At 35.5% G+C, this 23,946-nt stretch overlaps 1 pseudogene; it reads left to right on the forward strand.

The window, feature by feature from the left end:
- The first annotated feature begins 226 nt into the window (after positions 1–226).
- LOC122122079 lies at positions 227–320 on the forward strand (annotated as a pseudogene).
- The last annotated feature ends 23,626 nt before the right edge of the window (positions 321–23,946 follow it).

Below are 23,946 nucleotides of genomic sequence, written 5' to 3' on the forward strand. Positions count from 1 at the left end.
CCAGACTTTCTTAGGTGGCTTTTGGTGTTGAGTTCTAATTTTATTCCCTTGTGGTCTGAGAGAATGCAAGGTATAAGTTCAATTTTTCAGAATTTGGACAAGTTTGCTTTGTGGCCTAAAATGTGGTCTATTTTGGAATATGTTCCATGTGCTGCTGAGAAAAAGTATATTCTGATGGTGCTGGGTGAAATATGCAGCAGGTGTCTGTTAAATCCTATTGATCTATGCAGTTGTTTAAATCTGCAGTTTCTCTGTTGAGAAGAATAGCATGGCCCCTGCGCAAGGATGACATGCAAATTCGTGAAGTGTTCCAAATTTTTACAACAAATGCTAGAGGGATTGTGGCCAGAAGGGAACCCTACTGCATTCTTGGTGGGAGTGTAAACTTGTTCAACCACTTGGAAAGCAGTATGGAAGTTCTTCAAAAGATTCCAAATACAGCTCCCCTATGACCCAGAAATCCCACTTTTGGGCATTCACCCAAATGATTACAAACAAAACCATACTAAAACTACCAGCACAACTATGTTTATTGCAGCATTATTTACCATAGGTAAGATATATAACCAACCCCGATGCCCCTCAGTAGATGAATATATCAAGAAAACGTTGTGTGTGTGTGTGTGTGTGTGTGTGTGTGTGTGTGTGTGTGAATTCTATCATCCATCAGAATGAATGACATCACCCAATTTGTTATGAAATGGAAAAACTTAGAAAAAATTATATTAACTGAAGTAAGCCACGTCCAAAGAAACATAGGTCCATGGTATCCCTTATTTGCAATAAGTAAATCTATGTCTGTGATAAGCAGAAATGGTCAAAAGCTATATGCATATGACTAGATAAGGTGATGTTAAGCTAAATGAACCTCAAGATAGGAACACAAGTGTTTTTTTTCTTGCTGTTGTTTTTATTGCATTTATAATGTATGATGTTATTTTTTTTGTTTTTTATATGGTCCTCCCACACAGCATAACCCCTGCTTTCATAGTATTTGATGTTGTTGCGCCTGCATCTTGTATATACCCTTCTCTAATTTGGGGAGGGAAAGGGAAAAAACAAAATGCTTAAATAGAGATACAGGTTGACACATTGTAACAATGACATGCACAAGGCACTATGTTGAAAAACGAACTTTACAATTTAGACGGGGTTAGGGTAGAGGGGTGGGGGACGTGAGGAGTGTACTTGTGGAAGTAGATGGGAAGGGATGGTGGGGGAAAAACAAAGAGGAGCTAACAATTTTTGATAAGAAATGTACTCATTACCTAGCTCATGTAACTGTAAACCCTCTGTAAAATATTTTACAATAAAAAACGTTTAAAACTGTTCTGAGATAGAATAGTTTATTTCTATTATTTTACCCATATAATAATGTTAACAAAGAAATTAATACAAATCACTGACCTGAAGATATTTTGAATAAGTATGTGTGTGTGTGTGTGCACACGTGCACGGGAGTGCATGTGCATGCCTGTTTGTTGGAGTGCTCAGTTTGAACTCAGGGCTTCAAGGTCTAGCTAGGCCTTTCTTCTCTAGATTGGTGAGCTAGTATAAGAGCTACATCTCCATTCCTGGCCCTTTTCTAGTTCATTTATATTTTAAAAAATAATTTTATGAATTATTTTTTGCCCTGATTGGTTTCCAACACTTATCCAAAGATCCCAAGCTCCTCAGTAGATATGCCGAGTGGGCAGGATTACAGGTGTGACCAACCAGAACAAGGCTTTAAGAATAATTTTTAAAGTAGAAGAAACTACTTCACAGAGTCCGCTTTTATCATTTCCTACTTTTAAAGCATTTTGGAGTGATTATATGTGAATTTATTTCGTTTTGGGATTCTTACAAGACAGGAAGTGATGATATTTAAAAGTTTAAGTACTTTTTTAAAAGGATACTAGAACTGTGGGACAGAAAAAATTGGGCTCTCTTTGGACCTCAATTTATAATCTCAGTCTGTGCATTATAACACAATGTCACCAATACAGTCTGTGTTGAAGACAAAATGTGGTGGAAAGCAATTACCATGTGTTGGGTCTTCGTCCGTCTTTGGATGGACGGGGTCCTAGGAAAGGTAAATGCAAAGTGCTGCCGCTTGCCCCTTCCCCAGCCTCCCTTAGCCCAGGAGACAATCAGACGCAGCGGGGAGTCAAACCAAGCAGGAACTCGTTTATTAACAGGGAGCATCCCCTTTTTAAAGCAAAACACTGTGTGGGAGGGGAGGAAATGTAACCAACCAATCACTGAAAGGCCATACCTTATCATGCACCTAAGCTTCCATGAGTTGTTTACACACTGAACCTAAACAAATCCGGCTCTGCCCACTCAACTTCCTCTCAGGGCCATCTTTGCTACCTGTGTTCCACACAGATTTCCCCACACCATGGGCAATAATTGTTATGCTATTAGTTATTGGACAATATGAATATTGAATTGAGAGTATAAGAGAATGGAGAGATTTTACCTACCATTTTTGTATTGCTGAAAGGTTTGTGGAAACGTTGACTCATTTCCTCCCTCCTGTGTGTTTTTAGGCCATGCACTTAGTTCCTTTAATTACAATTTTCTCAACACTAAAATGGGAATAACATTAGCATTATAGTAAACATTTTCTTAAAAACTAAGAGACATAAAACTGGTGAAATAATTAACATAAACTTCTATGAATGAGGTTTCAGCTTAGCCAGCAGAATTGTTGTTGTTGTTGTTGTTGTTGGTTGTGGGGCTTGAAGTCTGGGCTTGGGCACTGTACCTCAGCTCTTCACTTCAAGGCTAGCACTCTACCACTTGAGCCACAGCACCATTTCCAGTTTTCTAGTGTTTTTTTTTTTTTTTTTTTTTTTTTTGAAATAAGAGTCTCACAGACTTTCATGCCCAGGCTGGCTTTGAACTGCAATCCTCAAATTTCAGCCTCCTCAGTAGCTAGGATTATAGGTATGAGCCACCAGCGCCGGCTAACAGTTGTTTTGTAATACTAAACAGAATGTGATATATATTACAGAAATCATTACATGTAATGAGAAACCAGAAATAATGTTATCCATTGACTATGCTTTGCTTCCAAGGAAGCCAGGTGGATAACTTCTCATGCTGTAAATCAAACTGGCTATCTTATGTCTTGATAGTGTAAAAATATCAAGGACAGAATAATGAAGGAATGTTGTAGACTGAGGTGAAGTCCATATGAAAATGTGCAAAACTGATAAAACATAAAAGTAACTGAGCAGTATATTGTGTTTTACATCATTTAAGTTAAATTGCAAAGATAGGGAAGACCTAGAAGAATGAATTCTCTTTTTGATATTCTATCGGTCCTTAGCAGGATGAACTCTTTCCTCATTCTAGTAGAGGCATCATCAGATAAGGGAAACTGTATATTTTGGTTGCTTCCTTCAATTTATTCTTCAGTTTGAAATCTGAATTACATGAGACCAGGAAAATTAGACACGCAGGCTTTGGAAAGAGCAATCAGCATAAAATAAATAATATATATATAGCCTTATAAAAGGTCTAACTAAATTGAGTTATATAGTCTCAAGCATAAACACAAAATGATTTAAGCAATGTCATGTTATTAAATATTGAAAAATATTAGGAGTTGCTCATTTTGTCTTTCTACTACCTTGAATTAATTATTGATTTTCTATATAGAGATTACTGATGAGATTAACAAGGAACTTGATTAAAATTGGACAAAAGTTCTAAATAGACATGTTTTCCAAATAGCCCTGAAAATCACCAGTGGGTTTAAAAAGTTGTGTTTAATAACACTTCTATACTAGCTTAATGCTTTCTGAACAGAAGTCATTAGACAAATGCAATTCAAAATTAGTATGATACTACTTCATAACTATTATAATTCTTATCAAAAAAAAATCAAAGGAACTTGGTGTGGTGGTAAAGGCTTGTAATTCCAAGCATTTGGGAGGTTGGAGTAAGAGGATTTGAGTCTAAGGCCAGTCTGGGGTATTCCACATAGTAAAAATCTGTTCTTTTAAAAACCTCAAAAGGTAATAAAGTTGGTGAGAGTGTGGAGAAAAGGAACTTTTCTACACTCTTTGTCAAAATACAGGGTAGTATTCTCGTTGTAGAAAGTAGTATACATTTTTCTAAAGAAATGCAAAGTTGAAATACCATCTGCCCCACCAATAACATGATTATTTCTTTCTGGGTAACTCATAAATATATCTGTAGTTCATTGTTATTCATATTATTCACAACAGGCAAGATATAAATCGAAGGTAAGTGTTCAACTACAGACTAATAAAGCAACTTTGGTGCATGCACAAATATAGTTTTCTGTTTCAGCCTTAAAATAGCAGGAGACTTCGACCATTATCCACAACTTACAATGACCTGAAGGATGTATTCTAAATGAAGAAAAATGTTGTTTTCTGATCTTTATAAAACCACACACACACACACACACACACACACACACACACACACACACACACACAAAACCTAAAACAACAGAGAAATTTTTCAAAAAGTAAAGCAAACTGCAATTGCTGGGACATTTAGGTCACAATATAGATGATAGTAGATATATAGGATGACCAAGTATAGAGTTGTAATGTACAACATGAGCATACAGGGGACAACACTGGACTTACATAGGAATGAAGCTAAATAAATAGAAATTGTTCTTTATTTTAGGTTGCTCTTTTAGTTTTTCTTCCTTCAGTAATGGATCAGATGAACATAATTCTTTAAATATACCTGCCTGTTTTCAGAAACAATAACAAAAATATAGCAATGATGTATGCTCAACATAAAAAAATATCAAATTAAAATACATGAGATCATCCTTGATATGAACTAATTATTAAAAAATAAGGGAACCCATGGGACTTATGTCTCTTTAAGTCTGGCTTACTTCACTTAATGTGATTTTTCCAAGATTTTCCATTATCTTACAAATGCTGTGGTATCATTATTTCTGATGGAAGCATAGTATTCCATGTGTATGTATGGGTCCATGTGTGTGTGTTACATTTTCATGAGCCATTCATCTACTGAGGGGCAACTGGGTTGATTCCATCTATGTGTGTGTGTGTTACATTTTCTTGAGCCATTCATCTACTGAGGGGCAAATGGATTGATTCCATCTTAGCTATGGTAAATAACACAGTGATAAACATAATTGTGCTGGTAGCTTTAGTGTGGCCTTGTTTGTGGTCACTTGAGTAAATGCCCAGAAGTGTGATTACTGGGTAATAGGGGAGCATTATTGTGTACATCAAGGATAATCTTAGTAGATGAACAGAATAGCTCAATTGCTATGTACATATGACCATATAAGGTGATTCCAAGTGAAATGAACTCAAAGACAGGAATTTTACTATAACATAGGAAGTAATAAACTACCATACAGATTTTTCAGCCTCATGTCAGTCACTGAAAAGGGAAAACAAAATGCACAATCAGTAAACCAATTGAGAAAAAATAGAAAACTAAACAATTAAGGTGGAGAGATGACTTGGACCAAGAATAACAGATGACACAACTAGGAAACAAATAAAGCAGGTAGGTTTAAAAAGAATTACCCACAATTCTATTAAATATTTTTATACCAAAATTTGTTAGAACTATACTTCAAATCACAGTTTAATAGTATATAATTTTAATAATAGGATACTTATTATTGAATTCTTAATATTGAATGTTTAATATATAATTTTAGTAGCAATAGAAAAGAAGAAAGTGAATCTAATTTTAATGATATATTTCATGAATTGTAAAATTGAGAAGCATTAGAATTTAAACAAATGATATATCATTATTATTTCATATCTGTGAATTAATGTATTAAAGCAAAGTGTATTTTACACTTAGCACTCATCTTAACATCAAATAATACATTATTGCACATGATTCTTGGTATGAGCTGGAAGGATTCATCGCTATGGTAAAATTTGCACCACACTACATGAGGGTATGACTCATCTCATCAAGCTTAAATTCTAGAAATTTGATTTCTACATGCATGTTACCTGTCTAGGTGGCATCTATAAAATTATATACAATTATATACACGAGGAGTATTTCAGATGATACATAAAAGTCATATTCTTTAATTAAATTTTTATTATTTTGTACCAAATAAATACTTATAGAGATACTGAATTTCTGAGTAGATGATAGTGTATGTGTGCCAGATTATACATATTGAGGCTTATTTTATATTCTTGACAGTTGCATTTAATTTTGCATAAGAGGTTAAGTGTATTATATTGGATATATGAAACTAAACTGAATATTTATTCCATTAATCCTATGAAACTTGTCTAATCCCAATATAAATTACCCATGTGTTTGAAGTAATGAAAACAACAACAGATATAAGCAAGATAAATCAGTCTGTATTAGACAAGTACTTTCACCTTTATTTTAATTGTTGGTCCTCTTATACACTACAGAATATTCTTGGGAAAATGTATTCCAGGCTGTCCACAACTGCAGAATATTACGGTTTGATCTTTCATAAGAGAAGGAAGGAAGGGGAAGCTTCTTTCCAAAATTTTGCTCCCAAGGATGTGATCTGTTTTATGGAGGTGAGTTAGAAATGAACATTTTTCACAGTCAACCTTGAGAAGCCATCTTGATAGACCATTTCTGTAAGTGGTTACAGAGGATTATTCCTGGATTTCCAAGGATGCCAGATTGCCTCATTTTGAGACAATTAAAAGAGGAATATAGTCAGCAGATCATTGGGGACCAGAGAAGCTAATACATCGAAGAGTAATCCTAGACCTCTAAAAATCAAACAAACAAACAAAAAACTCCAGTAAGCACTGCCAGTCAAGGCTGCTATCACAGTCTGCATGAAATCAGGCGAAAAACAGAAGTTGAGAGTAATTTAGGTGATAAATAAGATATTTTTGATGAGGCAGACTGAAATGAGACGCCAGAGAGAGGGTCATAAAGACTGATCAGAGAGATTAAAATTGGTCACACAAAGATTGGAAAATAGTATTCCTTGTAGAACAAATAAATCCTAGAAGTCCTGTGCATGTAAGAACAAGACAGCAGACCACATTCCAGAAATGCACTTTTTCTTAGCAGCTTAATGAATTGTCAATGGAAATCTTTGAATTCTTAAATATTTGACCACATGTGGAAGAAGGCCAATTGCTGAAGAGAAAGAAAATATCACTCTGTTAGGAGGTCCAATATCACATTAGGAAGTAATAAAGGACAGATTTGTAATAAAAGGAGAAAGCAATTATTCCAAATGAGGTTTTCATTTGTTTTGATGTAAATGTTCTTGATTTAGGGGCTAGCAATTACCATATAATTGATCCAGTCCCTGAAATGAGTTGATATTGACTGCAGTATTCCCACATGAAGGAAAGTTTACAAATGTCTGATGAAATGAGTCAAGAATGAAGTGTTCTAATAGAGATATCTGAAGTTTAGACACAGGCGAAGAGGTGGATTTTTTTTTTTTTTATAAAATTCCCCCATTTTTAGACTGGTGCCAGTGGCTCACAGCTGTAATCTGAGCAACTCAGGAAGCTGAGATCTGAGGACTGCTGTTCAAAGCCAGCCTGGGCAGGAAAGTCCCGGAGACTCATCTCCAATTAACCACCAGAAAACCAGAAGTGGTACTGTAGTTCAAGAAGTAGAGCACTCACCTTGAGTTGAAGAGCTCAGAGACAGTGGCTAAGCATAGACTTCAAGCCCCTCGACCAACAACAACAACAACAAAAAAATCTTATTTTGGACTGCCTACAGCTTTGCCTAGCATTCAACAAAGAAGCCAGTTCATCACCCACTACATTCAAGTCCTATCCTAGCTGCTGCGAATAGAATGATTTGGTATCTTATGTCAAAAGGTTCATAGTTGGGGAAACAAATACCAGAAGTGGTAACTTTTTTTCCAGTCCTTGAACTCTGGGCCTGGACCCTGAACATTGTTATACTGGTAGCTTTCATGTGAGCTTGTTTATTATTTATTGGATTACTTTCCGTGACAGGAATTATGAGGACATAAGGGAAATCTATGTTTAGTCTTTTGAGAAAAGTCCATACAGCATTCCTGAGTGGTCGAACAAGTTTAATTTCCCTCCAACAGTGTAATAGATTTCCCATTTGGCTACATCCCTGACAGCATTCGCTATTGTCAGTTTTCTTGATTATGGCCATTCTATCTGGGAAGATGTAGATTCTGTCTTGCACTTGTAGATTTGTAGGCACCTTCTACCTACCATAAATGAATAAATTTATGAAACCTATATTGCTCTGAGTGTGCATTCCTTTCTCTTTTCTCTTAGTATAATTTTCCTAAACCTTATGAGATGTTGTGATGTTAATACATGTGGTTACAGTGACAGTTCGGGCTGTCCAGTGGTATCTTGAATTGTCTCTGAGTATGGATGTGGCTGTCTCCAATGTATACTTCTGTTCCTGCTTTTTCCCATGTGGACCTTATTTTCCACACTGCAGCTGTGCTTTTGAATATGTTGGCCAACACAGTCACAGCAGTCACCTGCCTGGCTGGGTAACTTTTCATAGATTTCTGTTTTCTTGTGAAGACAGTATAAAATCTTCTTTTGAATTGTATATCTATATATAATTATAGCTGACTTGGTGTGACCTTTTAGAAGTGGAGTACCTGCTAGGACTCTAAATCTCTATTAGAGAAAGTAACGGTAATTTCCTGTTTTTATTCTGCCATTGTTTTTCCTATTCGTCAGATTTATTTTATATATTGTTGATTGTTTCACATAATTTAGGATTTGTGATGTTTGTATCAGGTTATTTTTGTTTTTTGTTTGCGTTACTTTGAAATAATGATTTCAGGCTTGTATGAAGAGACAGTAATAATATGAAATTTATTTTATTACATTGAAAGAAAGATAGCAGACATTTTAACCTATTTGTTTGCTACAAGTAAATTAATATTAAACAAAGCTAATTAAAGTAATTACTTATTTACTCTTCAGAGGATGAATATAGAATTCTTGGATATCTTGGAGGAAAAACTTTAGACTCATTACAACTGACGCCTTACATTGAAATTACTGGCTAAACTTTCTTCTTCAGAAAGGCAAAAGCTCCATTTCTTTCATGTTAGTATTATAAAATCATAATAACTGCAGGTTGAATTGTTTTCCTCTGCTAATTTCAATTGCATTCTTCATCCATTAGGTATCTAGGGTTTTGAATGACCAATTCCTTAAAATAACTATATTGCTTATATTGTGATGTAAATCTCAATAATATTTATATGAATTTAACTTTGAGTCTCATCTTGAGCTACATGCAGTATCAAGCAAGAAACCTGACTATTTTACTCTTTTCTGTTTAATCAATAAATCCATTCTCTTTAGAAATATGTTCTGATCTTTTATATTGATGCAGTAAACATCATGTATTTCTAGTACATTTAATGAAATAAATAAAAAGTTTAGAACAGGAAGAAACCACACATTATTTTAAAGTCAATCCTTGGGGACTATTTTATATATAAAAATAAAAACAGTGCAATGCACATGTTTATACATAGATAATCTAATGGTTAAGTCAATTAGACACAAGAACTACCACATCAAGTCTCACTATACTTAAAGCCACCAAAATATTAGTGTTAATGACTATCACTCATTTTTAGAAAATGACAAGTCACAACAAAGTTTATATTATATTTCAAATTTAAAAAATGAAAATGACACCCAGATTTGCTGTCAATATCCTCTTTCCTGTAAGACAATTTATTCAGCAGAGAAAAAACGTAAGGGTTTGTCACATAGAATGATAGATGTAGAAGCAGATTGTCTTTTCTTAAGATGATAAGTATATGCAAATCATGTGATTTATTCATAGATACTAAAAAAATTCATGAGAGGATTAGTGATCAGAAGTGATAGGTAAAAGAGTATGTTGGAAGATCGCAGAGGAGAAGCTGGAGGATAAACGAGCTCTAGCATAGAAAGGAGTTTTAGTGTTCTAGTGAACAGTCCTAAGCCAGAAAATCACACCAAGTGTGCCATCACAGGACAGAGAGTTAGGCCAGAGAGGGAAAATCCAGGCAAGGAGACAGATCTGAATACTTGCCAGCAGCCTCGGCTACAGCAGTGGCAGCGGTGGCCATAGCCGACATACCTGCAACAGAGAGTCCTGGACGAAGGCACCAGATGCGGTGGACAAGCGGATTCTACTCAACACCAGCAAGAACTGACAAGGAGCAGAAATTTTCATCCTGCAGGTCGCAGATCAGAGATGACCCAGGAACTGACTCTGGCTTGAGTAGAAGCCTGACATCCTCACTCTTTCTCAGGGAGCATAGGAGGGAAGGTCACCCCTTCCCCCCACTAGGGGGATCTCCATCTTTGATACTGACAAACGCCTGGCAGAGCAGCTAGCCCCAACTCAGGCCTTGGAAGAAAACAAGAGTCATTTAGCAGGTCACAGGACCCTAATCTGACCTGCCAGGTTCAGCTCCACCCAGGGAAATGTCACCCAGCCCAGGCCGAGCAAGCTCCGCCAGCCCCAGCTGTGGATTTCTTCACTGAGTAAACAGAGCCAGAGGCTGCCCCTCCCTATAGCTTCTTTGACAATCAATTGAAATTCAGTAAACATAAACCCTGAGAATGGCTTCAGGCTTGGCTCCAGAAGCTAGCTCCTCAGGGAAAAGCGGCTGTTTGCTGAAATGCCTCAACTCTACCCAGAACCTAGCCTCGCCACAGCATCTCCAAACTAGAGGAAACAGCCATCTTCCTCTTTTGTAATACTCAAAGCAGATTTCCCTCCCATTGAACTAGCTTGGGAGGGGGAACATAAAATCCTGGGTAAAGCAGAGCATTTTTCTGCCTGCTCAAACAAACTGACTTAAGAAACCAACCAAGCTATAGGAAAATCAAACACCACAAACAGACCAGAGACTCCAACAAGAGACTGGTTACATACACAAGGGAGATACAGGATCTTCCCATCCCCCCAAAAAAAATCAAAGCATACTTTTTTGTACCTTTTATAAAAAATTTTTTTCTAAAACTTTTTTTAATTTTTAATTTTTAACTTTAATCTTTTTTGTTTTATATTAACTTTGATTTTCTTCCTCTTATAATTTTTATTTTAGGGGTATATGGGTATGTCCTTCTTTTCTTTTTTAAAATTTTTTTGTTTAGCTCTACTGACTTTTTGATCCTTTTTCCTTTCCTTCTCATTCTTTTCACTTTATCTTCTATTTCATTCTTCTTTGCGTGATGTAATTACTGTTCTGCTCATCAGATATACCCGTAGCCGATTATTACACCTTAGCCCCAATTGTGTAAAAACTCAATCCAGAAATTTATTATTCAGTTTAAAACCTCTTAGACTTAAATTCCTTAATAGCAGTACTACCTCTTTATAAATATATAATATTTTTATTTTTAAGTTTTTCACATCTCCTTTCTATCCCTTCCATTTCTTATTCTATCCACGTTCTTTTGTGAATATTACGTTTTCAAATTTGCATAATTTTTAAGTGTTGCATTTTTAATTATTGTTTTTCTATTTTTTCTTCTTTTTTTCTTTCTCTTTCTTTTTTTCTCTCTCTCTACTTTCATCCTATCCAACCTATTTCCTGCTTTGAGATTAGGACTTAGTTAAGTTAACTCTCCCTCTGCCTTTTCACATCCCTCTATTCCTATTTTTACCCACATCTATCCCTAAACCTAATAATTTCTGTTTGCCAAATTCTTCTTTGCGGTTAGTAGCACATTAATACATAGTTGTTTGATGTTGAATAGCTATATCTGTTGAACTAGATTGTATCTGCAGACTTTTGACTGTGCAACTACAGATTTGGTTGATGCTTGCCTTAAAATAGTGTTTTAACACAAAACTGGTGTTACTTTCATCCAAAATGGGCAGGGCAAGCCAGAAAAACACAAGAAAAATGGCAAGTCCATATATCTCAACTTCACTCATGATAATCAGGGGACAGAACAGATAATGAATAATCCATTGGAGAGTTCCCAAAAAGCTCTACAACCACTACTGGTAAACGTGGTAAATGAAAAGATTGAAAACCTGCAAAGGACTCTGTATGATTGTGATAGGGAGAGAGGAGGCCAAACAAAGGTCAATACAGAAATATCATGAGTGTGAGGAAGCTACGCAAAGATTGATACAAGAATGGCATGAGCACGCTGATAAAATTCAAAGAGAAAAAAAGGAATGGCCTGAGCAGGCTGAGATCAGTCAAAGAGTAAGTCAGAAATGGCATGAGCAGGCTGAGAACACTCAAAGAGAACTACATGAATTGCGTGAACATGAGGAAGCTAATCAAAGAGTAATACAGGAATTGAGAGAGCGGGAAAAAATGCAGGAAGATCACTAAAGACATTCATGGAATCCTTAAACAGAGAGCTGAAAGAACTCAGGGAGACCACAAAGGGAATGCTGAATGGATCCAAACAGAAGGAATGGAATGGGAGTCCAAGGAAACCATAACCAATCAACCTAAGTGATTTGAGAATAAACACTGAACACCAAATTAAGAAAGTAAAGAAGTTTACATCTTGTATGAAAAAGATTAAAACAAAGCTCCAACAAAGAATTTGAAGCCATCAAAGCTGACCAACTAGAAAGAAAAGAAATAAAAACAAAATAGAAACTCTTGATAGTAGGTTAGACCATGCAGAAGATTAAATTTCAGGGATTGAAGACAGCCTAGATACTATAGAGAAAGAACATACAACTATCCAAGACATATACAAGAAATAAGACAGATCTATTCAACACTTGGAAGACACCATCAGAATGCCAAATCTGAGGATAATGGGTGTAGAGGAGCACGTAGAGATAGAAGTTAATGGTCTAGAAAATTTGTTTAACAGGACACTAGCAGAGAACTTCCCAAACTGCAAAGAGAAGGCCTATTCAGATTCAAGAAGCTTTTAGATCTCCAAATAGACCAGACCAGAATAGGACATCCTACCGTCACATTACAATCCACACAGTATCAATTCAGACCAAGGAAAACATTCTTAAAGCTGTCAAGGAGAAAAGATCAATCACCGATAAAGGGAAACCAATTAGAATCACCTCAGATTTCTCAGCAGAGACAATCAAAGCAAGAAGAGCCTGGAATGATGTATGCTATGCCCTAAAAACAAACAATTATCAACCAAGAATTCTGTACCCAGCTAAACACTCTTTCATAACCAAAGGTCAAATAAAAACCTTCCATAGCAAAGAAAAACAAACAATATTTCTCCACCAAACCAGCCCTACAAAAGATTCATAAAGATGTCCTATACATAGAAAACCAACAAGAAATGGAAAAACTTGGAAAAAATTATATTAAGTGAAGTAAGCCGGGCCCAAAGAAACATAGGTCCCATGCTTTCCTTTATTTGCAATATCTAGTATATATATGAGTCAAGCGGAAAAGGTCAGATAATGTGAAGAAAATGAACCCTTAGATATGTATTTTAATGTTTTTTCTTTCATGCATTTGTTTCTAATGCATTCATAAGATTAACTCTTTGCAGCTTTGTATGTCCCTTCTGCAAAGTATAACTCCTGCTTTCACTATACTTGATGTCAGTATAACTTGTAGAGGAGATGGGGAAAAACAAGTCATTTAAGGATACAGGTGGACCTGTTGCAACAATGAAAAGTACAAGTGGTCATGTCGAAAACGAGCTTTACAATGTTGGTGCGGGTGGGGGGAAGGCGGGGAGGATTGTGGTGGGGGTGGGGGGGATGCTGATGTGAAGGGTAAACAAAGGAGGAGGCTGCAATGCTTGATAAGAAATGTACGCATTAACCTGCCCATGTAATTGTAACCCCTCTCTACAGTGTGTTCACAAAAAATAAAAAGAAAAAAGAAAACCAACAAGACCAAAATAAAGGCCAAGAAACCCCACCCAAATTGAGAATCCAAGGAAAAACCCAGGTGTTGCAGCCCCCAAGATGGATAAAATGGCTGGAACTCCCAAAAAACTCTCAGTCCTATCTCTCAATATTAACGGACTTAACTCTCTAATTAAGCAACATAGACTGTCTAGTCGGATGAAAAAGCAAGATTTTTCTATCTGCTGCCTTCAGGAGTCACATCATGCCCATAAAAAAAAAACAAAACACATTTTCAATGTGTAAAGCTGGAATAAAATCTACAAAGCAAAGGGCCCCCATAAACTGGCTGGAGTTGCAATCCTAATATCAGATAAAATAGACTTCAAATTAAAAGAGAAGAGATAAAGAAGGACCCTACATACTAATTAAAGGATCTCTCCTTCAGGAGGATTTTACAATTCTAAATATCTATTCACTAAAGAAAGGAGCACCCAAATTTATCCAAGAAACACTACTTTCCCTCAAATCGCACTTAGATCCAAAGACATTAATTGTTGGGGACTTTAACACACCACTTTCCCCACTAGATAGATGAACTCGGCAAAAACTCAACAGAGAAAACGTAGATGTAAATAACTGCATAAATCAACTAGATTTAACAGACATCTACTTCATATTTCTCCCAGCAGCATCAGAACAAACGTTTATCTCAGCACTACATGGAACATTTTCCAAAATAGACCACATTTTAGGTCACAAAACCAACTTGTCCAAATTCAGAAACATTGAATTTATACCTTGCATTCTCTCAGACTCAACACCAAATGCCACCAAAGAAAATCCGGTAACACATGGAAGCTGAACAACACACTGCTGAATCAAGAGTGGGTCATAGAAGAGATTAGAAAAGAAATTCAAATGTTCATTATATTCAACAAAAATTAGCACACAAATCACCAGCTCCTCTGGGACACAGCAAAGGCAGTACTCAGGGGCAAGTTTATAGCTCTGAGTTCTTACATCAACAAATTGGACAGATCTGAAACCAACAATTTAATGAGACATCTGAGCCTCTTTGAAAAAGAACAGCAAGATAAACTCCAATCCAGTAGACGGAAAGAAATAATTAAAATTAAATCAGAATTAAATGAATTAGAATCCCCCCCCCCAAAAAAAAAAAAGCCATGGAAAGAATCAACAAAACGAAGAGATGTTTCTATGAAAAAATTACCAAAATTGACAGACCCTTAGCAAACCTTATCAGAAAAAGAAGAGAACACACCTAAATAAATAAACTAAGAGATGAGAATGGAAATACCACTGTAGAAACAACCAAGATGCAGAACATTATAAGGGAATACTTCTCAAAACGTTACACTAATAAGTTTGAGAACTTGGCAGAAATGAACCTTTTCCTAGCAAATATTGGCATGCCGAATAAACCAAGATGAGTTAAACCATCTTAACAGGCCCATATCAAGCATTGAAATCGAAATAGCAATAAGAGACCTTCCAACTAAGAAAAACCTAGGACCAGATGGTTTTACAGCAGAATTCAACAAGCCCTTCAAAGCAGAGCTCACACCAATACTCCTCCAACTCTTCAATGAAATTGAAAGAGAAAGTTCATTACCAACCTCATTCAATGAAGCCATCAAAACCCTCATCACAAAAGCAGGCAGGGAAAGAGAACTATAGACCCATTTCTTTGATGAACTTTGATGAACATTGATGCAAAACTTCTCAACAAAATTTTGGCCAATTGACTTCAACAATTCATCCAATAAATCATACACCAAGATCAAACAGGATGCATTTCAGGGATGCAAAGCTGGTTCAATATATGCAAATCAATTAATATAATTCATCACATCAACAGGAGCAAGGATAAGAACCACATGGTGACCTCAATAGATGCAGAAAAAGTATTTGACAAGATCCAACAGCCCTTTATGATGAAGGTTCTGGAAAAATTAGGAATCCATGGAACATTCCTCAATATAATAAAAGCTGTATATGACAAACTTACAGCCAGCATTATACTTAATGGTGAAAAACTAAAGACATTTCCTCTTATTTCAGGAATGAGAAAAGGATGTCTTCTCTTCAACCTAGTATTAAATGCCTAGCTACAGCAGTAAGACAATATGCAAACGTAAAGGGGATTTAATAGGGAAAGAAGAAGTAAAACTCTCCCTCTTTGCAGATGACAGGATCTTGTATTTAAAGAATCCTATAGACTCCACTCCCAAAATACTCAAGCTGATTCAAAACTTTGGCCAAGTATCAGGGTATAAAATTAACCCTCAATAATCAGTTGCTTTTCTATATGCCAAAAATGAGAAAAGTGTGGCTGAAATTAGGAAAGCAACTCCATTCGTAATAGGCCCACAAAAAATAAAATACCTGTGAATTGACTTAACGAAAGAGGTGAAGGACCTCTCTGATGAAAACTTTAAAAACTTGAAAAAGGAAATCAAAACAGAATTTAGAAAGTGGCAAAAAAAAAAAAAAAAAAAAAAAACTCCCAAGCTCCTGAATTGGAAATATCAACATCGTGAAATGGCAAAACTGCCAAAGGCTATCTACAAATTCCATGAGATTGCTATCAACATTCCAACCTCATTCTTCAAGGAAATAGAAGAGGCAATCCAAAAATTGATACAGAACAATAAAAGATCCTGAATAGCAAAAATGATTCTTAACAGAAAGAACAGTCTTGGAGGAATATCAATACCAAATTTCAAGCTCTTCTATAATGACATAGTAATCATAAAAGTTTGGTACTGACACAATAACAGACCTCAGGACCAATGGATAAAATTGAAAACCCAGAAATGAACATACAGACCTACATCCATCTAATCTTCCATAATGGAGCTAAAAAACAGAACAGAAGAAAGACAGGTTCTTTAGTAAATGCTGCTGACAAAATTGATTAACGACTTGTAGAAAACTAAAGCTAGATCCTTATATATCACCCTGCACCAGAATCATCTCCAAATGGATCAAAGAATTTAGAGTCAAAGCAGACATTCTGAAAACATTACAGGACAGAATAGGAGAATACCGAGGTCTCCATGGCACAGGCCAAAATTTTCTTAATAGAGACCCAGAAACACAACAAATCAAAGAAAGGTTGGATAAATGGGATTACATGAAATTGCAGAGCTTCTGCATGGCAAAGGACATAGCTAGCAATATCAATAGAAATCCCATGGATTGGGTGAAGATCTTCATTAGTCATACAATGGACAAGGGTCTCATGTCTGAAATATACTTGGATCTCAAAAAATTAAATCCCCCAACAACAAATCTTCAAAGAAACAACTGCCTAATAAATAAGTGGGCTGAAGAATTAAAGAGAAACTTCTCTGAAGAGGAAAGAAGGATAGCCTATAGACACATGATGAAATGCTCAACCTCTCTAGCCATAAAAAAAATGCAAATAAAAACATCATTGGGATTCTCACCTCACCCCAGTTAGAATGTCTATAATCAAGAACTCTACTAACAACAGATGCCAGAGGGGATGTGGACAGAAGGGAACCTTACTGCATTGTTGGTGGGAATGTAAACTTGTTCAACCACTTTGGAAAGTAGTATGGAGGATTCTCAAAAGATTCCACATCGATCTCCCCTATCATCCAGCAATCCCACCTGTGGGCATTTACCCAAATGTTCATAAGCAAGACAACGCTAAAGCTACTATGTTTAATGCAGCATTATTTGCTATAGCTAAGATATGGAACCAACCCAGATGCCCCTCAGTAGATGAAAGGATCTAGAAAATGTGGTATATATACACAATGGAACTCTATGCCTCCATCAGAAAGAATGACATTGCCCCATTTGTTAGGAAATGGAAAGGCTTGGAAAAATTTATATTAAGTAAAGTAAGCCAGGCCCAAAGAAAGACAGGTCCCATGGTTTCCCTTATTTGCAGTATCTATATATGTCTGAGTCAAGCAGAAAAGGTCAGATAAGTTGATGTTCGGGAAATGAACTGTAAGATATGTATTCAAATGTTTTTTTTTTTCTTTCATGCGATTGTTTGTAACACATTGATAAGATTATTTCTATGTTGCTATGTATGTCCCTCTCCCATGGCATAACCCTTGCTTTCACTGTATTTGATGTTGGTATATTTGTGGAAGGTAAGGGAAAAAAATTGTTTAAATAGGGATACAGGTGGACCCATTGCAATAATGAGACGTACAAGTCTTTATGTAGAAAATGACCTTTGGAACTTTGGTGGGGGTGGGAGGAGGGTTGGGGGGACAGTAGGGATGTGATGAGAAGGGGAACCAAAGGAGGAGGTTACAAGCTTGAAAAGAAATGTACTCATTATCTTTCCCGTGTAATTGTAACCCCTCTGTACAGTATTTTTACAATAAAAAAAAGAAGTGATAGGTAAGCAAAGTAACTGGAAAACTGTATATGTAAATTGAGATTTCACTATAGGATGAGAAGTTTACAATAAATGAGCCTATAAAAGATGATTTTATATCTCTAACACACAATCAGTATTCTACATTTTCCCACATACTCTTGTTCTCTTACTTCAGTACCTGATCAGTATTCTTCTACTTTCATGATGTCAATTCCTATTAATACAATACGGCAGGTATTTTTTTTTTTTTGTTTCTAGATCAAATACATTTTAGTATTTTGGAATGGTAGTATGAATTCATGTATTTTGCCTTGAATGTCAAGTTTGACGATACTTTATTCAGGGTACTGTTAATTGGCTTGAAGCATCCAGGAATATATTATGAATACTTAGACACACAGTATACTAAGCGTAAGGGTCTTGATTTCAGAGAAAAATGCAGGCCCAAGCAAGATCTTGAAGAAAAGAAAAACCAATATAGCAAACATCAATCAACTATCATTACAAAGGAATTGAACTGATCTCTGATGTGTCTGGGTGACAACTCTGTGTGTGTGTGTGTGTGTGTGTGTGTGTGTGTGTGAGAGAGAGAGAGAGAGAGAGAGAGAGAGAGAGAGAGAGAGAGAGAGAGAGAGAGAGAGACTCTGTGTGTGTAGAGAGAGAGAATTTTAGTGTGGCTTCCATATTTACAGCCCATAGAGCATTACTTGTTAGGGTAAAAGTGCTCATACCAGAGCTCTGATACAACTGTCATCAATTTTTACTGTGAAAAACACTTGCTTAATCTCTACTTAAAAAGAGAAAAATTAACTACCATCTTATATGATTGTTTTAACAATTAATTGGTATAGTGAAGGCCAAAGGGAGGAACTGCAGATTAATAAAATATCTTTCCTCTCTCCTGAATATTACCCAGCAATAGCTGTGATTTCAGGAGTCGCCTGCTATGTATTCACAGCTGCATAGTTAATATGCTAAATAATATGAAACATATGATCAAGAAATAGATCAGCCAGTAAGTACAAAGGACTAGTGATGAGACCAAACTTTTGAGCAGGTGTGCCACATCATTTAGGAATGTAATTCCTTCATATGAACTTCAGATTTTGTGGATTTCCCTGTGTGATTAAAAGGTTAGAAAGTACTGTAGAAATGAGAATTCCTGTTCAGCCAAGTAAAAAGTGCTCATCATCCCATCCTCACTTTATAAATTTCTATTTCATAAAGACTCTCTTTTACAGTGCTTTTATTTAATATACTTCAGCACCTCACCCTCCCCTGTGGGAAAAAGGAAAAATGATCATTTTGTTTGAGTATTATCTTACATAATTTAGTGTGTACAGGCATGATTGTATGATTACAGAAGTTATTATTAAGTGTAAATAGGAATCATGTCACAGCTAAAAATATAATTAAAATCACATAACAAGACTAGAAGTCACAGCATTTTGTTCATAAAAACATAGATTAGTTGCACAATTTCTATTTTGAGATAAATTTTATATTAAAGTATAATGCACTTTACCTAAACGTTGAAACATTTTATTTAAAAATATATTTCTTAGAGATATTTTGCTGCATTATTTCAAGAAGAAAATGGTCTCAAAGTAATCATTTTTCTTATTATTTTCCTGTTTCATGTGATTAAGTTCCAAATTAGAAATCCAGATATATGATTTGATTTAATTTAACCAAAAATGATGTCGAGTATAAGGACCTTCTACTCTCTACATTCTTCACATTAAGATCATCAAATATGGTGATTTGGAAATAATTAGTTTCTGTGTAAACTATGTTAATAGTATTTACAAAGTGATTGAAATGTTTTAAAAGTAGTATTTATTTCAGTTTAATTGCTCCGAAGAGTCAATGAATGATATAATCAAAGGCTAAAAATGATGAGATTTAAAATTTAGAATTCAGGAAATGTCTTTGAACACACTGTTTACTGGATTCTTCACAACAACCTCATGAGATAACATATTAATGAAGCAAAAATCACAGAGTTTACACATTTACGAATAGAAAACCATGTCATTCTGAATATGAAGAGTACATAACAAACATAGAAAATTTAGCTTTTAAATACCTGAATAAACTAATACATTTAATTGCAGGGATAGTACTTCTGAAAGGAGATAAAATTTTATTTATTTTGAAAACTAAACCTAAGTATTCCTTTGAATAAAAGAAAATGTTTAAAACATCACTCATTCAAGAAACAAGATGTACAGTTAGTTGTTTTTCATACCAATTATGTCCTCTAAACTTACTAGAAAAACTAGATTAGTAAACCTAAATTATTGCTTTGTAGAGACATAGAAATTTAGTTTCCTAAAGTCATGACTATTTTTTCTGAAACAATTACTAAATAACTGATTTATATTTTTTATCATGGAATCTTATTTCTTATTTTTATTGATTAAGTTAAATAATTGACCAATAACAATATAAATTATGCATGAACAAAGTTGATCTAACACAAGTATTTTATTCACAAGACATATCATGGCTCTCTTAAAGAACTCTAGAAGGCAGTGTGTTATTTACTTTTTAATTTTTAGTTTTTTTGTTAATGGTTATTAATTGACAAAATGGCAGTTTCATTATGCTCTTTCCAAAATATATTTAAAGCATTTGATTATACTCCTTCTTTCCTTCTCATTATTCCTTCCTCCAAAGATCTTCTGTTGTTCACATAAAATGACATTTTTACATATGCACATATAATCTAATTCGGAAGATGTAAGGTGAACTGCAACTTAATTCAAGATGTACAATGGATTAACAGGATGAATAAAAACTTCAATATTTTTTGTTAACTTTTGAATTGAGCTATCATTATTATTATGATTAGGGTTAGGATCCCAGGCAGAATTAGTATTAGGGTTAGAGAAAAAAAGAAAATTTAGGTTCAACACAAGATGACCCATTGCAACAATAATACTCACAACATACTATATTGAAAATGAACTTTACATCATGAGGAGGGAGGAGGGAGGGAGATGGGAGAGGGAAGGGATAGTGGGAGAACAACAAAGAAGAGCGTAACAATGTTCAACTAGAAATGTACTCATTACCTTACACATGTAATTGTAATTCCTCTGTAAGACTCTTTACAATAAAATAAAATTTTAAAAATCATGGAAAACAAAACCTGACAGGAAATAGAAAAACACTAAAAACTTTAGGTTCAAAATGCAAGTATAATTTACACCTACATGCCTAGCAAGAGTTAGGATAAATGTGAACTAGAGGGTGGTATTAAAATTATGATTCATTTATCTGTAGGTTTATTATTAGGAAAGGTGTTCCAGTTAGAGCTGGGGTTAGGATCAGAAAAAGATACAAGATAAGGTGTAAAACTGCAACATATTTTAACAAACACATTGGATCTGATGAATTTATATGAAGCCCAAAGTATAATCAAAACCTATTAGCAACAATGTATGAATTAACAAATATTTATGGTTTAGAATATGTACAATGAATTAAATCCTGAATCAAAAGTCTTTGCTGTGGTTGCTACTTAAAACCAAATCAGAAATAGAGTGTCACTGAAATTAAGTCTAGACTGGAGGCCTGTAGCAAGCATCAGAGCATCTGCTTAGTGTGAGTTCAACCCCCAGGACCATGAAGAAGAATAGAAGAAAGTGAAAGTGTAGGAGAAAGAGGAAAGGAAATGAGGAGGAAGGGGTAAGAGAGGAGGAACGACATAGCAGGAGGGAGAAGAACAGGGAACAAGGAGAAAGAAGAGGGAAGGAGGGAAGGAAGAGGAAAACAGGATCCTGGGGAAGAGGAGCAGGAGAGGAGACAGGAGGAGGAAGATAAATGCAATATAACTGAAAGAATTGTAAGCGATCTGCATTTGCATGGCAGGATTATTTTCTAATCAGAGAGAGAGAGCTAGCACAGTGACAATATGGGTGATACCTGTTGCTCTGTCATTTTATTCTCTTTCTTCAGTGAGGAGTGCAGAAGAAATCCTGAGTTTAGAGTTTTACAGATACACTTCAGGTTTTCTTTTTCATGAATCTAACATGGGAAGAACTAAATGCAAATTCCCTTAATTAACAAAAAATAGACACTATATTTATTTGTATTACTGTGCATGAAGAAATCCTAGCAATTTCTGGTTAATTCAGAAGGCCCCATGCAAAAATCTAGGACAAGAGGAAAGAAAACTGTTTTTAAATTATAATAGGTTATCATTGATGAAAAGATTTAGTGGACATTTTTTCTTTTTATATTTTCTTTTTTCTTTTTTCTTTTATTTTTTATTTTGTTTTATTTTATTTTTTTGTGAACATACTGTACAGAGGGGTCACAATTACATGGGCAGGATAATGCGTACATTTCTTATCAAGTATTGCAGCCTCCTCCTTTGTTTACCTTTACATCGCTTCCCCGTCTCCCACCCACCCACCCACCCACCCAATCTTCCCCCCTTCCCCCCCCCGCACCAACTTTGTAAAGCTCGTTTTCGACATGACAACTTGAACTTCTCATTGTTGCAACAGGTCCACCTGTATCCTTAAACGACTTGTTTTTCCCCACCTCCTCCACAAGTTATACTAACATCAAATATAGTGAAAGCAGGGGTTACACTGTGGGGGAGAGACACACAAAGCAAAAAAGAGATAATCTTATAAATGTGTTGGAAACAAATGCATGAAAGAAAAAACATTAAAATACATATCTAAGGGTTCATTTTCCTAACATCACGTTATCTGACCTTTTCTGCTTGACTCATACATATACTAGATATTGCAAATAAGAGAAACCATAGGACCTATGTTTCTTTGGGCCTGGCTTACTTCACTTAATATAATTTTTTCCAAGTTTTTCCATTTCCTAACAAATGGGCCAATGTCATTCTTTCTGATGGAGGCATAGAATTCCATTGTGTATATATACCACATTTTCTTGATCCATTTATCTACTGAGGGGCATCTGGGTTGGTTCCATATCTTAGCTATGGGAAATAGTGCTGCAATAAACATATTTGTGCTGGTAGCTTTAGTGTGGTCTTGTTTCTAAATATTTGGGTAAATGCCCAAAAGTGGGATTGCTGGGTTATAGGGGAGCTCTATGTGAAGTCTTTTCAGGAAGCTCCATACTGCTTTCCAAAGTGGTTGAACAAGTTTACATTCCCACCAACAATGAAATAAGGTTCCCTTCTGTCCACATCCCCTCCAGCATCTGTTGTTGTTAGAGTTCTTGATCTTTGCCATTCTAACTGGAGTGAGGTGGTATCTCAATGTTGTTTTGATTTGCATTTCCTTTATGGGTAGGGATGTTGAGCATTTCTTCATGTGTCTATTGGCCATCCTTCTTTCTTCTTCAGAGAAGTATCTCTTTAAGCCTTTAGCCCACTTATTTATAGGGCAGTTGTTTCTTTGAGGATTTGTTGTTGGGGATTTAATTTTTTGAGTTCCAAATATTCTTTAGATATGAGACCTTTGTCTGTTTTATGGCTAGTGAAGATCTTCTCCCAATCCGTGGGCTTTCTATTGATCTTGCTAGCTATGTCCTTTGCCATGCAGTAGCTCTGTAATTTCATGCAATCCCATTTGTCCAACCTTTCTTTGATTTATTTTGTTTCCGGGTCTCTATTCAGAAAATTTCAGCCTGAGCCAAGGAGACCTAGGGTTTCTCCTATTCCATCCTGTAATGTTTTCAGAGTGTCTGCTTTGACTTCGAGGTCTTTGATCCATTTGGAGTTGATTCTGGTGCAGGGTGATATATTAGGATCT

The sequence above is a fragment of the Dipodomys spectabilis genome, unplaced genomic scaffold (assembly GCF_019054845.1).
Source record: "Dipodomys spectabilis isolate Male_0828 unplaced genomic scaffold, ASM1905484v1 ptg000203l, whole genome shotgun sequence".
Lineage (NCBI taxonomy): Eukaryota > Metazoa > Chordata > Mammalia > Rodentia > Heteromyidae > Dipodomys > Dipodomys spectabilis.